The sequence below is a fragment of the Pinus tabuliformis genome, chromosome 4_2 (genome assembly GCF_031772625.1).
Source record: "Pinus tabuliformis cultivar Carrire ecotype Pingquan chromosome 4_2, CPIR1, whole genome shotgun sequence".
Taxonomy (NCBI): Eukaryota; Viridiplantae; Streptophyta; class Pinopsida; order Pinales; family Pinaceae; genus Pinus; species Pinus tabuliformis.
This window is the reverse complement of record NC_142304.1, coordinates 453,593,433-453,610,048: the sequence shown is the minus strand read 5'-3', so window position 1 is coordinate 453,610,048 and position 16,616 is coordinate 453,593,433. Positions and strand designations below refer to the sequence as shown.

At 35.1% G+C, this 16,616-nt stretch overlaps 1 pseudogene; it reads left to right on the top strand.

The window, feature by feature from the left end:
- The window catches only part of LOC149169921 (DNA topoisomerase 1 alpha-like), a 166,789-nt pseudogene that overhangs the window by 115,156 nt on the left and 35,017 nt on the right, over positions 1-16,616 (top strand).

Here is a 16,616-nt window from a genome sequence, read left to right as displayed (position 1 = left end):
CACCCATCCTGCTCAGGCCTCTGCTATATAAACATATTAGTATTAATGTTGATTAATTATTTATTTAAATTACAATAGTAAAAATTATATTTGTGTTATTTTGTTAAATCCTTTTTTTGAAGTAATCGCTTATCTATTACTTAGTTTAGAATTGGTTTTATTTAAATATTATATATTATTATAAAATTATTTAAAAAAATATTGTTTTATAATTAATATCTTTAAATAAAATTTATCCATATTTTGTTTAAATTAATTGCTCCTATGTGTATAAAAATAATAAACTAATAAGCTAAATTTATATGTAAAGGTTAGCAACAAATTACATGCTACTCATTGTCCATCATAGTGTTGGTAGTTTGTAAAACTAGAAAGTTAATGAAATGTAGCAAAGGAAATGTCGTAAGGCAGTAGCATAGGAAAGTGTAGCATTGACATTGAAGGTGTCACTTGTAATATCCAAAGAAAAATCAAGGATGTGCTTAATACTGAAAACATTTTCAAAAATTTGAAACATTGTGAAAAAATACAAAGGATTAAGAACTTTGATTCTATGCTATATAAGTCAAATACAAAACAAAAGGAAAAAAATACAAAAAAGTTAGTGAATTGAAACCATAATGCATGTGCGAACAATATTTCAGTCAGCGTAATGTTATCCTATAGTTGGAATCTGAGTGTTTCGAAGGATTTTGTTTTCCATCCACAATTGATAGCAAAGGAAGGATTAGCAAATTCAATTTCTTCTAACCCAACTTATAATTTCTCAGTTGTTAGGTCCGTATAATAGTAGTGTATTCCTTCATTGTTATTGTTATTGGATGCCCCTTATTGTTATCATTGTTCCCATATAGTTCCCATCCTATTATTATTATGCCCCATAGAAGCCCACTATTTTTATTGTTGTGCCCTAATATTACTATTGTTATGTCAACTCTGATTATATTGTGACCCCTTAGACTCCTATATATAGAAAGGAGGTTTTTTCATTTGAATCATCCAAGAATTGTTCATTTGTGTAATGTAAAGGAGGTTTCCCTCTCGCAGAGGCTAATTTTGAAGTTTTTGATCTATCTTTTCTTCTATTTTGTGAGCTAGTTGCATAACATTTGGTATCATAGCTTTGGATTATAGGATTTTGCTGCTTTAAATAGGTCGTCGTGGTATTTCCACTATAACATATTTTATATGAATATTGAAAAGATGAGATTTAAACCAATTGTAGCCAAAATCTTGGTGAACCTCGTGTATGAATTTAAGGTATTTTCTCACTATATCTTTCGATATATGATCCAAGGAAATTAGGGTTTTTGCAGGCTCTATAGTTCCATCTCAAACAAATGACCCTAGGAAAATCGTCATAACCTTCGCTTTGAGAATCAGATTTAAATTTCGTAAGACTAGACAGAAAGAGGACGAACTTTAGTTTCTTGTGTATCATTTTCAATGCCGAAGGTTGAAACAGTAACACGTGGCACTCCATACAAGTTCGCTCTACCAAATCAGTCCAGAATCAGGTCATCATGGTAGGTTGGGCACAAGTCTTTCTTGAAGAATCCAATCTCGATCAGACTTCTAGGGTTGGAAAGAGGACTTATAAGGCTACCATAGGGCAAAAGTTAAGACCTTGGATATATAAAACTATAGATATGGATTATATTCAATATAGATCCCCTATGAAGCAAAAGACAAAAGGTTTGTATAAGGTTTGTTTGAAAAATTAGTTTGGAGTGATTCAAAGGGTATAGTGAGGTATAATTAGCATTAATTGATTCCTGAAGAAAGAAAATAGAAACACCTAGTAAGGCACATGAATAAGAGGGAGAAATGCAACATGATATATCAAAATTGTGAGATCAAGTGCAACAAATTTCGCTCTCACAAAAAGTAATAGAAGCTAATATCAATGGTATAGAAGAAAAACTGAAAGGAAACATGGAATATTTGAATAAATTACTACCTAAAGGAGATAAGGTTGTAGAGGAAACTCATGATGAGAACAAAAGAAATGTTAATCATTATTTTATAGACTCTAATGTTGGATTGAAGACCCACCATATTCCAAAGATGAATATGAGGAAGTTTGATGGAAAATATCTAGTAACATGGATACTATAGGTGGACCACTATTTTGATCTCCATAATGTGAAAAACACACAAAAGGTACGCATTACAACTTTATATTTAGAACCCAATCAGCTTTGTCTAATATCAATGGCTTTACTTTCGTAAAAAAATGGTCACTTGGTCAATTTTTACGGAGAGAACGATATCACTTTATAATGATACAAAGAGAAAAACCTTCTTTAGCCAATTCATAAATCTTAAACAAAAGAGTTCAATGGTGAAGGATATTGAGGACTTCAAAAAATTGAATATAGGGGTAAATTATATTCGAGAGGAGCATAGGATTGATGTCTTCATAGGGACTTTAAAGGATAACATCCAACATGATGTTCGACTTTGGGAACCGATTCATTGAAGAAGGAATTCATGTTGGCAAGAAAAATTGAAAGAAAAATTACGTCAAAAAGGAATCCTACCACTCACAACTATAAAGATTGAAGTGTCGTTTCTCCTATTCTTCCACAACCTACAAGGTTGAAATCACAACAATTGGAAGAAAAAATATAAAAAGGGATTTGTTACGTTTGTGATAGAAAATACACTAAAGGTCATAAGTGTGTCGAGCAGAAATTGTTTTGCATAGATTGTGAAGAAGAGGAAGGAAATGAATAAGAAACATCAAAAGAAGAGGATACACATGAATAACCAACCCGAGAGAAAGAATAATTTAATCCAAACATATATTGTAATGCATTGGCAGGAATTACCACTCATGAAACACTCAAGATAGGACATATCAAGAAGAAAAATGTAATAGTTTTTATTGATTCGCGTAGTACCCATAATTTTATTCATTGTAAGATAGCCAAGGAATTGAACTGCTTCCTATATCCAACACCGAAGTGTCAAGTGATGGTTACAAATGGAGGAACCATAAAATTTCTCTGAAAAGTGTCATAATATCAAGCCAGACAAGGCATAATATGTATTGAATAGTCCAATTATTTCCATTCCAATAGGTGGTACTGAAGTTGTACTAGAAGTCTAATGGTTACAATATTTGGGTACGATACTTTTAGTTTTGAAGAACTTTTATTGAACTTTTTTTTAGAAGGAAAGGAAGTTGAATTTAGGGTATCACAAGGAAAATAGGAAAGATAATCAACTCTATTAGCATGACAAAAATTCTAAATAAAGAATAGTGGGGCATAATTGCACAATTATGTTCACTAGATGTTCAAACATTGAAATCATCTATTTCTCTAGATCTCCAAAAAGCCTTGGACAATAATTGCAAGGTATTTGATACTGCCAAGGGATTCCAGGAATTGTTCCTCCAAAGAGTAGTCCTTACAAATATCCATATGCCCAAAATATTGAAATTGAATGTATGGTTGCAGAAATGCTAGATGCTGGTATAATTCAACCTAGTCAAAGCTCTTTCTCTGCTCTAGTAGTATTGGTCCACAATAAGGATGGATCATGTTGCATGTGTCTGGATTATAGGGAGCTCAACAAGCTCACTATTAAATAAAAATTTACCATTCATGTCATTAATGAATTATTAGATGAATTACATGGAGCAATTTTATTCACCAAGTTGGATCTTCATTTATGATATCATGAAATAAAAATGAAGACTGAAGGCATTCCAAAAACAACATTTAGAACTCATGAGGGTCATTACAAGTTTTTGGTAATGCCTTTTGGCCTTACCAATACACCTTCTACATTCCAAGGTTTGATGAACTCCATTTTCAAACCCTTCCTTAGAAAAATTTGTTAGTATTTTTTGATGATATACTAATCTACAACAAGTCTTCATAGGATCATGTTAAACATGTTGATATGGTGCTCAAACTATTGGAGGAGAAAAAATTATATGCAAAAACCTCCAAATGTTTCTTTGGAGTGTAGGAGGTGGAATATCTGGGTCATATTGTATCTCATAAGCATGTTAAGGTAGAGCCTAATAAAATTAAATCCATTAAAGAATGGAAAATTCCACATCCATAAAGCATGTATGATGATTTCTTTGGTTGACAGAGTATTATTGCATGTTTTTTAAGAATTATGGGAGAATAAAAGCACCTCTAACAACATTATTTTAGAAAGATGCATTTTCTTGGACTCCACAAGGCACTAAGGCCTTTGAACATCTTAAAGAGGCAATGTGCCAAGCACCAGTCTTAGCTACACCAGACTTCACAAAAACCTTTATTGTGGAATGTGTTGCCTTAGGAAATGGAATTGGTGATGCTTTAATGCAAGAGTGAAGACCCATTACTTTTTAAAGTTGTCTGATCAAAGGAAATAATTTACAAAAGGCTATTTATGAGAAGGAAATATTAGTAATACTACATACACATAGAATTGATGAAATTACCTAATGGGAAGACACTTAAAGGTAAAAATGGATCATGATAGTCTTAAATAATTTTTAGAAGAAATATCATCTTCATAAGAGAAGCAAAAATGGGTCACAAAGATGTTGGTTATGAATTTGAAATCATCTACAAAAAAGGGAAGAAAAATGTTGTTGCAGATACACTCTCGTGAAAGGATGAGGATGTGGAAGTATTACTTTGTGCCATTTATATTATCTAACGATGCTCGATAACCAAAGCAAGGGATGAAAGCAAGCATGAAAAAGAAGTGTGTGAATTCATTCAAAAGTTGTAGTAATATCCCAATATATCTTATACATTTAGCTAGAAAAATGATTCATTATGGTAGAAATATTGCTTATACCTTTGTAAGAATTCCCAACTCAAACAAAATATTCTTCTCGAATTGCGCACCTCTCCCTTAGGAGGGCACTCAGGAGTTTTAAAAACTTACCACATGGTTAAGAAGGAATTTTTTGGGATGACCTTAAATCTAATATTGAAAAGTTTGTGGTGGAATGTTTGGTTTTGAAACAAAATAAAGTTGAGACAATTAAGATATGTTACAACATTTATCCATTCCAAGTCAACATTGGGAGGAGGTTCCAATGGATTTTATCTTAGGTTTACCCAAGTTTGATGGAAAGAGTTTCATAATGGTGGTAGTTGAGAGAATTATCAACTATGCACACTTTTGTGCATTATCTCGTCCATTTAAAGCCAATACAACTACTACTTTATTTATGGAAACAATTCAAAATCTACATGGAAACCTGAATATTATTGTAAGTGACAAAGATCCCATTTTCACTGGAAATTTTTGGACGGAATTATTTTCTTGTCTGGGTACTCAATGAACTCATAACTCATTTTATCATCCTCAATCTGATGGGAAAACTGAGATAGTGAACAATTGTTTGGAAGGATATGTTCGTTGCTTTGTATCTGATAAAAAAACATAATAGTTCAAGTGGCTACCTTTGGTTGAATGGTGGTATAACACTTCCTTCCATACTATAAGAAAAATGACCCCATTTATGGCACTTTATGGATCACATTGAGCATCAACAACAAGTTCTCCAACTCTTAAAGGATAACCTCACTTTGGTGTAGAATAGAATGAAAAAAAAAGCAGATCAAAATCGCAGTGAGAGAAGCTTTGATGTAGGTGACTCGGTATTTTTAAGGCTACAAACATACAAAAAAATGTCCCTTAAGCAAGCAAAGAAGGATAATAACATATCACCAGACTATTAAGATTCTTATAATGTTTTGCAAAAGAGTGGTACTATGGCATACAAATTGGAGATTCCTACATATTCTTGAGTGCACTAAGTTTTCCATGTTGTATGCTTAAATAAGGTTATAGGTGACAAACTCCCATTTCAACAAATATTTCCAGAACATGAGGATGACTTAAAAAACATGTTAGAAGCTAAAGCAACCATGAAAAAAAGAACTCAACAACTATGAAATTGATCAATTTCAGAGTATCTCATCAAATGGAAGAAATTGCCCACTGAAGATTCCACATGGGAGGATGAGAATTTTATACAGAAGCATCCATAACTACCCAAGCATTGAGGACACCACCTTTTTCAAGGAGAGGGGCATGTTAGGTCCCTATAATGCTAGTGTATTCCCTCATTTTTATTGTTAGTGGAGACCTCTTATTGTTATTGTTGTGCCCATGTAGTTCCCATATTGTTATTATTGTGCCCCATAGAAGCCTACTATTATTATTGTTATGACCTAACATTTCTATTGTTATGTGGGAACTGATTATATTGTGACCCCTTAGACTTCTATATATCGAAAGGAGGTTTTGTCATTTGAATCATCCAAGAATTGTTCATTTTTGTAATGTAAAGGAGCTTGTGCCCTTGAAGAGGCTAATTTTGAATTCATTGATCTATATCTTCTTCCATTTTACCAGCTGGTTGCATAAAATTTGTATAAAAAGTTCGTGTCCTTACAAATCACTTATGGTGGAGACAAGTTGTGGATTTACTTGATTCTTAAAAATCGTTGTTCCGAGTTTGTCTAGTATGTCCTAGAAAAACTTGAAATGCATACTCCAACCTGGAAGAATACATACTCACTTCAAATACTCCAATTGTTAGGTGGAAGCACCATGCTATAGTTTTACCTTAGAAATCCAAATTTCAGACTCGCCAATCTAAGACTGTCCATGCATGTGACTATATTCCATAGATTCCAAAAATGAAGTACCTGTAATCTGTGATGATATTATCTTCTACTTGGTTTCATATTATCCCTCAAAATCCTTTGTTCTTAGAAATAGCTCCATAAGAAACCATTGGACATTTCTCCCCATTTCGAGGATGGTACCCAATGTAAGTCAAGCAACAACATAGAGTGGGCTTGATCCCGTGGGAATAAAAATGAGGACCTGCACAGTGCACCATATTTCTGATAATGGCCTCACAATAGTGACATCAAATGATTGAACTAACTCTTATCCTATTTATACCTCATTCTTGTTCTTATGTAGCCCTGCAATTTTCACTTATCTCTTGAAATAATCCTTTTGTTATCATTCTTAATAATTTATTTCATCATCTTTCAAATTTCCTATAACCTCGAAATAACACACAACACAATTGATTATGTATTTTTGTATGCATGGTATTTTTAAACCATGAAATAAAAAGGAAATGGGGATTCCTTTCCCAAGAAATTATTCCTTCACAAACAAACCACCAAGAATTTAATAATTACAGTCAACAACATATATGGCAATAAAGTTGTGCAAACATGTGCGACAATGCTATGTACATCAAATAATATCATTAGTCATATAATAAATCTAGGCTAAAGGACTAGGATATTAATATAATCACTAAAAGGTGCATTATCATTACTCGTACTCATGTGAGTTAAGTACATGAGATCTATTTACATCATTTTGTTGTAGCATATACAACCACCCTACAAAATTTTGGCTCACATGAAAATTTCAGAGCCTACCTTCGATCCTGTGATCGATCATCCTTGGCCACTTATTGGTAAGCTGATGATTTCAAGCTCCCATCCTTGAACCTAAGAGTTGTCCACATTCTCATATTTATATATCATGTGTCATTTTTGGGCATAGGGGTTGTAATTTGTCATGCAAAGGGAATGTTATTTTTCTTCAAGGGAAAGAATGTGTGCATGAGTGGTTGCCATAAGATAGACATGTTTCACACTCACTTCATGCACTCTTTTCATGAAGGTTGTTGCATCAACCCAAGTATTTCTTATGCATTTTGGATGGCCTACGTTGTCTCACTAAGTGTTTGTGTGCAATCACAATAAAGTCCTATCAATGTTTACATATGCTTCACTAGTCTCGCACTTAGCCACTTTCCTGAGAAATGTAGCCTCATCCAGATTTATGAAATAGTGCTCTTTTCTTCTGCAATCATCAAGCTTCCTCCCTTTCTGGATGAAACCTCACAGTGCACAGAGACACCAACCTCCCTTGCCTACTGAAAACCCGCAGTGTGCAAAGACACCAACCTCGCTTTCCTGATGAAACCCTGCAAGCCTCATAGACACTAGCCAACACTGTTCTCTAAAAATGCGTAGTGCAGTTAGGTAGCCAACACTACTCTATAGAAATACGCAGAGTAGTCCAACTACATTGCACTCAGAAATTGTACAGAGGTGTCCTCCTAAGACCCCCATCCCGCAACAGTGTCCTATACCTCAAAACTATGCAATGTTGTCCAAGCTACCCTATTTATCTTGCATGCAAAAACTACACAAAAGGGAATCCAAGGGCCTCATCCCAACAATATTCACTGTCCACTGAAATTGCACAGATCTACCTCTCAGTAACTATAGGAAAAGAGGACATGCTGAAATTTCTTCTAAGGAGTTTAGGAGAAGGACCAAGGAAGCAAGTAATGGAAAAGATCAGGAATGCATGCAAACTCAATTAGATGCATGATCATCTTGAGGGTAAGTGTGGTAAGTAATGAATACCTTTTGAGGTAGACCTCTTAGTTGAGTTTGCAGGACTTCTTGTCATTCTCATATCATCTTGTCATTGATAACATGAATTTTCACAAACATGAAAAGTTAGTTTATGTGTTTCTTATAGATGTCTTGCTTCCTTTTCACTTGTTCAACTAACTGCCATCATTGACATGTTGGTTGTTGTGTCATTATTGCGACCTTCTTTTGGTGATGTGTAAGGTTTTGTTTGAATTGTGTTCACTATGAAAACATCTATCGCACTCATACATGATGTTGTAAGTACTGTCCTGCAAGAATTGTCACGGTCATCTGAACATCTATCACAAGGATTGCGCTTCTTGCTCACACCCATCGGTCAGTCACACTGAGTGTATGTTGTCTTGATGGTTTGAGGTGTCTTGTCCTCGAGTCATGTTGAGTGTGTGCTCGCAAGGTCATGCATGCACAAGTTCACTCACTCACACACTTAGTCAATTTATTGAAACTCTATCGACCGGATCATCTCGCAAGAAACAAACTTCTGCTGAGTTGCACTACACAGTCTCAGCCCTCAGCGATCATGTAGTGATGCCCAAAATTGTGCATAGTTTGAGGCTGTGTCCCAGGCAATCTACATTGTGAAATCTTGGAGTTGAATCAACTCATTGTCACCCAAAGGAGCGCAAAAGATTCTGATCAAGTCATCTCAATTTACGTTGCCCATAAGAAAATCAATCAAGCCTCCAACTGGTCAACTAGAGAGTTTGACCAGGAGTGACCTTGGGCGTCACTCATCCAAAAATTGCGCAGAAGCTTCCAAGCATGCCTGATTTCGCTAACTAAAGAAATTGCATAGACATGTCGAACAAACTCCTGCTAACTATCACGACACTGCCCTAGAAAATTGCGAGGTTTTCTTAGCTAGTCACCCTGTTAGCTGGCCTGCTGCTCCTCCTGAAAACTGTGTAGTTTTCATGAGAACTCTCCCAGATTTCGAGCATCCCGCTCAACTTGTAAACTATGTAGGGATGTTTAGCAAGACAACCTCCTAAGTCTGTTCAGTTTTTTCCATTAGCCTCCGGCAGCCCACTGTGACCTCCTCGGAGAAATTGCGCAATTTTCACTGGAAGTGTCCTCTGATGCCTGCACTGTCTCCATGAAAACATTTCACAGATCTACCCTCTCGCCTAGCCAGATCCTTCTGAGAGTAACTGCTGATCCAGATTTCCCATCTCATCCTCCCATTGACCTCTGAACTATTTTCATGGGCAGTGCCTAGAGCCTCCATCCCACCGAGAAATGTGCTCCGTGCAGTTTCAGAGCCTTGTCCTCTCTCTCAGTCACTTGCATCAGAAAGAGAAAGACAATGCATCATGGTAGACTAAGATATTTCTCGATTTGATGTCATCTCATCATGAGTGATTGCATATATAGGGACATGGATGAGACATGGTGCGACGACGAATGTGATGAACAATGAGCACATACAAGTAGACTTGTTCGTGAATAGACGAACACATGGAGCATGCCAAAGTACAAGCAAACGAGAGACATGAATGTGCAACATCAAGTGAACAATAAGACCATCAAAAGCTCCACACACCTTGCCATGCGGAGGTGAAGCTATGATACACCAGGAGCACATCCATCACTCAATAACACTTCAGCGCGTCATGGACACCACCAGCTGCATGAACATACCAACTCTGTTGTGTCGAGTCATGTCATGAGTCATCTCGTCCACATCACTACTGTGGGCCATACTATTGTAACCAATGTAATGTAACGTGGAAGTTCAAGAGACACACATGTAAATATGAAGAGTCATGCAAAGTTGAAGAGTCATGTAAGTGAAACAATCATGACAGAAGTCAAACAATCACAAGGGATAGATTTACCCTTGGCTATAAATACCCCTCATTTGTACATGAAAATACTTTTCACCTTGGCTCCCCCCACATAGCCTTGAGATTCTGTAACCTTTTCTTTGAGGAGCAAGGAGTGGCTCCAATGCCCTGCTATCGGGGTTAGCGATGTAATGGTGTACAAATGTGTCTTGGAAATTTTTCTTAATTGAGAAGCTTGTTAATAGGCTAGCATGTTTTCACACATGTATTTTATTTGTTTGTAATACTATTCTTTCAACACTTGTAATACATGTTTCTTTAAATTGTATTAAGATAGTTGAACTATTTTGGTTGTTTTAGTACATATGGTATTGGAAATGTGTTGTATCAATTGTTAATGTTGTCTTGTCCATGTGGGCTATCCCGCTGGACACTTGACAGATCCATTCTTATAAACTTGTTATAATGCTCGTTGTACCCATGTGTAATATTCTGCTCCATGTTGTACATGTTATCTATTCACCTTGAGTTTGTAACTATCACATCTGTGTGGACTACTCCTCTAGAAGCCGCACATGTACTGATGTGTTGTGTGTCTCTAGTAGAGTTGGGAATATTCCCTTTCTACTTGAGACTCACTTGCACACTCTCTCTCTGTACTGAAAGAACATTTACACAAGCGACACTAAGCACTCACTAGTCCCACGAACCTCATTGTTGAGAGATAAATCAAACCACTCTCACGTGCTAACAAGAAAGAGATATGGAAAATATTTAAGATAATGGCAACTGGACCATCAGACTGGATGGGACTCCTACACCAAATGGTGTGAGGTCTAGTTGGGACTTCATATTGGGGAGATCCCCTGAATGTTGGTGGGTCCAGCACCATCAACACATTCTCACAATTTTTACATATCATTATCAAAGTCAAGTGACTTGGCCTCACAAATAACTTGGCTGAGCTTAGTTATAACTAAGGTCTGAAATAAACTTGAAAATAGGAATAAATCTTGGCAAATAAAATTGAAATAAGAGAGTTTTTCATTCCAAGTTATACCCACTTCATAGAAAATAAAATATATAAAAATGAATCTAAAATTATTAGTATTAGATTGGGAAAAAAAATAACTACAGACTATCCTCGTGTGATTTGAAAATGTGTGCTTTCAAATGAACCAAATCAATGCAAATTGTAGATAAGGGCTCTAGATGTTTTAGCCTAGTAACAGTATGAGGTTTTCCTCTTCTGTGGATTATCTTTAGCGTTTGGTCTAAACCTAATATTTTCATTACTATGTATTGTATGCTTCACAACCTGTAATACAATAAATAAAAAATTGGTATTTTCACAACAAGAAACAATAAGATTCAAAATTTTATAAGTGATAATTGTAGATTTTTCCTTGGCCAACACAATGTTTCGAATTCAACACGATTTCCAGAGATGGGTGTTTTTTCTAATCCAATCCATTACAAAATTGTGACATCCAGCTGTGTATTTCCATTCATCACAATCCATCAATGACATTTCCTCTTTTTCAGCAATGTGACTATATTACTTTTCTATTATCATTCTCAACATAACATAACAGATAATATTTGGGAATTTCCACCAAAAGAATTAGTGCCAAAAGCTCCATCAACAAAACCATCACTGACAATGGTTTTCAAGGAAGAGTTAAAATAGGAAACATCGGAGCAGAATGGAATAATTATCCCTCCCCCTTACCAACCTCATGGAGTCAGTATGCTTCACAATGGCAAGCCAGTTGTTTGTACTCCTAGAGAGGAGGAGATTAACATTATGTTTGTAGTCATCAAGGACCCAGACTATGTCATAAAGCCAAAATTTATAGTGAATTTATGGCATGATTGGAAGCAAGTTCTTGGGATAGGCCATGTGATTCAAAAGTTTTATTTCTATAATTTTACCCCAATTTACGAATGAAATATTGGAGAAAAGGAGAAGAAGAAATGGATAAGCACAGAGGAAAAGAAGCAACAACAAGAGGAGAACTACATGTGGGAAATTATTGATGGAGTGAAAGAGAAGGTTGGGAACTTCAGATTTAAGCCACTAGGGCTCTTCCATGGTTGTGGAGAGAATTCTGAAATGGGTAAATCGAAGAAGAGAATTTATCAATAATATATGACAATCAATATATGGAATGATTATACCATCAATTGAGAGATATTTCTAATTTTTATTTTCTATCCAATAGGAATGCAGCAACAACTTCCATGGCACCACCTCTTCCTCTAGGTACACAAAAGGTTTTTCCATTTATAAAAGGTTTTTTTTCTTTATCTAAGAAGTTTCATCTAGGACCTATTGTTGTGAAACATAATCATAATGATGGTAGTTCGAGTTGTGTTGCATAACATAAAATATAAATGGTGGGTATGACATTTGGAAAGATTGTTGAAAAGAAATGACAACTTATGAATACTTTTGTATGACAAAATTTAGGGTTATTAGAGAGGTATCTTTCTCTTATGCATAAGTAACCTCATCTAATTTAATTTGAAAACAAATGATCATTTTTCCACTTTTATATTAAACAACACATTGGGAAACAGTGGAAGTTGTCATTGTTTTAGGACAAGGAATGTCAGGAAGGCGGGACTATAATATTCCCAAGAAATTAATTTCGTAAGGGAGAAAATATCGTATCATCCCCATAGGCTACAATCCTTAATAAAGTGAAAACCACCAAATTTTTCAATTTTGGTAATGTTTATGGGAAGATGGGCAAAGAAGCCCAAATCTGGGGTTTCAAGTGAAATTTACTCAACTATTTATGAAGCTGAAGCCCCTCAAGTAAGTCTATGGGTAATGGAGGATTGACTTGATTTTGAAACATCATTGTGGATCATCTTATTGGTTTTTTTATCATTAGATATGATGGTTTTACAACCCATTTACCCCTTTCAATTTTAGTGGTGAAAGATTCCAACCTAGTTCACACATTTTCTATTGTTCTTCACTCTGTGTAGGAACACGAAGTTACCTAAAAGGACACTGAAATTATGTTCTTTCTTTATTTTGGCTTTGGCATAAGAATATCAATTATGAGGGGATAGAGGAATTCTATTTTTATTTTGCAACATAATGAACATCTGGTGGTAGCAGAGTGTGATCTTGTTTATTATTTCTGACCACAGGAAAATCATGCATATGAGTGAACAACAAGACTATGTGGAAACCCTAGGAAGATAAACTTAATTTCTGGCCCTACGAGTCCATATAAAGAAACGAGAGAAGATCCCTAAATTTCCGAAAGAAGAGACAGTCATCTAGAGGTCGGGCTTCCTACGACAGAACAAAGGGAGAATTTGGAAATGAACAAAATTTTTAAAGGTTGAGATATGAGTGGATTTCATCCATGAGGAAGTATTCTTGGTAGTTGACACCAATGGGATGAAATTCCTAAGGAAATGGAAGATGTTTGTGGCCACAAAAGAAAAATATCATGTGAGTAATATAACTTCTATTGACTGAATACTTGCAAAAATTGACTTGAAAGAGGTCGTGATAATCCTTCGAGGAAAAGTGAGGCTAAATAGAAATTCATACGAGAAGATCAAGAAAGACTTTTTGAATTCTATAGCAGGACATAGTCTTCAAGGGAAACTTTATGACTGAGTTTGGACAAAATTGTGATAGTATCCTACATGTTAGACCAAATCTTCACAAGTGTTGTAGGTCCTATGGTGAATTTCTAAATAGAGGAAGCATTCATTTATAAAAGACATGTCATGTCCTCTTCTTGATTGTTACCTATAGTGGTTCTGGTGAATATCACACTTGATAGAATAGTGCAAATGGGTTATTTAAGAAGGATCAATGTTTGTAGAAATGTATGTTAATTTGTTTAAAAATTACATTGGGACTGGTGGAAATAAACTCAACGATTGAATCCAGTTACCATTGTATTGGCTAAAGTACTGAATGGTTATATTTGCATTGTATTGTTTAAATTATTTATTTAAGGATGTGCATTATGGAATTAAATGGTTTTCTATGTTAGAATTACATCAGTTTGAAAGATATATTTTCCTTGGAACAAACCCCTATCTTTCCCCTCTAAATAGAAAAGGATCTAAGAAAACCTAGATGGAAAACTACCTCAACATTCTACATTGGGAATTCCACTAGTTGTCAAACTTCTATATGGAACTTAGCTTGTTTTCGGGTTATGTGATACTTCCAACAAGCATGAGTTTTTCATCATTGGAATTCAGATTCCATTCTAGATTATTTTATACAATATCATGTTGATTGAGTTGTGTATGTTTGGAAAAATACTTTCCATACTTGTCTTGTGAGCTATTGATCTAATGCAAACCCTAATTGTCTTTGGAAAACCCTAGGAAAAATAAGAAGCCTAAAAAAGAAAAACCACCTAGCCCACTAAAAAGGGAAATAATACTCAAGGATTACATAGATAATATTTGAACAACATATACCAGACATTTTAACTCAAAGGATGTGACTAGTAGACACATTGCAGTGGTGACATACATGTTTGATAGGATTTCTCTGAGGGATAGAAGCAGTAGTGAACTATCTCATAGATGAAACTGGGATGAAGAAACCAACAATTTCGTTGTTGTTAGAGCTTCTAAAGGCTCCTTGACTATGTCAACTTACATGGAAGACTCAAAATTCCCTTCCTTTGTTGATTTCCATGTCCAACAGTCCATATTCAAAAAAGTCAAAAGAGGTATTGATGAAATTATTTGGGATGGATGCCAATATCATAGAAATTGCAGAAAACCATTATTATGACTTGTCAGTCCACCAACATGTCGAAGGATTTGTGCAAAAAAAATCATTTCTTGCAAACAAAATCTTCAAAATATAACACATAGATTGTGTTAAAGTTCTTGAAATTGATGGAGGCATCATCCCTCCTCTTCTTCGAATGATATCAGAGAATAATCCAGAATCAACCTCTATTCCTCTTTCTTCTCTTCAATATTTTTCAAGAATGGAAGAAAATTGTGTTTACATTCTTGATGAAAATGCAACGTCTCTTCTATTCTAGCTCATTTTTTTGGCATCTATGAAAATTTACTTAAGAGAGAATTCAACTAATATCCTAGCTAATTTAGTCAGTGAATCATGTAGAGGGGTAAAAATACATCATGAGCTGAGGACGTTGGCTTTTGAAATTTTAGAGTCTTTAAGTTTGGAAAGGCCTTCTTTGAAATTTTATTTTATTGATATACATTTGAGTATGGCCTTTAAGAGCTCGATAGTGATGTTTCGTGTGAGAAATGCACAAGTCATCCAAGTACTGATAACACTTATGTGTGATCCAAATTTTGATGTCCGCCTATTTGTGATGAAGATGCTCCCCTGTCTAACAAAATATGGGGAGAATATGAACTTGCAAGAAATCTAAGAGAAACCCATATCAAGGTTTTGGTGGCTAGAATATCAAATTCAGATTAAGAAGGAGAGTTAGATTAGTCTCTAGGCATCCTATGTTATCTTCCAAACAATGATAGTCAGATTTACAATGCGATTTTGGTAGCATGTGCTTTGGGTGCAATAGTTGACTTCCTTTCTTCAGGAGAGACAACCAATTAAAAATTTAGAGAAGGAACCCTAATAGAGAATACTCTTGGAGTGTTATTACATTTCACCAGTCCTTCAAATTTTGGTCTTTAGACAAAAGTATTAGAACCTATTCTAATGCCTTTTCTTGTTCATTTTCTCTTAACAAGTTCCCCCCTTTCAAAGAAGAGGGTTGTAACTTCCCTTAGGGAAATTTCAGAGACAGGAATGGGTACAAGAATTGTTATACAACCTAAAAGTAAAATCCTTTCCTATGCTTATAGTTGGTTCGAAAGTCATGATCCTAAAGAATTTTGTCTTGTACACAAGAGGATTTGTGATAAGGGAGCATCATCATTTTGCTTTGTCAATGTAGGATCAACTATTTTGAGATTTCTACTAGCATTGAGTACATTAATTCAGATAGTAGCGTTGGGGCCACTGATGACCAAGAAAATGACAGTACTTGTTGTATCAGGGAACTAAATGCAGCCCTTGACCCATTACGGAAAATTTTTATTATTTGTATAAGTGAAATTAAATTGCACTTGAGAGATATTTCTGATTTTTCTTTTGTGTCAAATACAAATGCAACAACAACTTCCCTTTCTCCAAGGCAAAGAAAGGCTGAATAGAAACTTGTATGAGAAGATCCAACAAGTCTAGTTGAATTCTTTACCAACAAATAATCTTCAGGGGAAATTTTTCAACTGAGTTTGGACAAAACCTTGATAACATACTTTAAGTTAGACCGAATCTTCGCAAGTGTTGTAGGTCCTA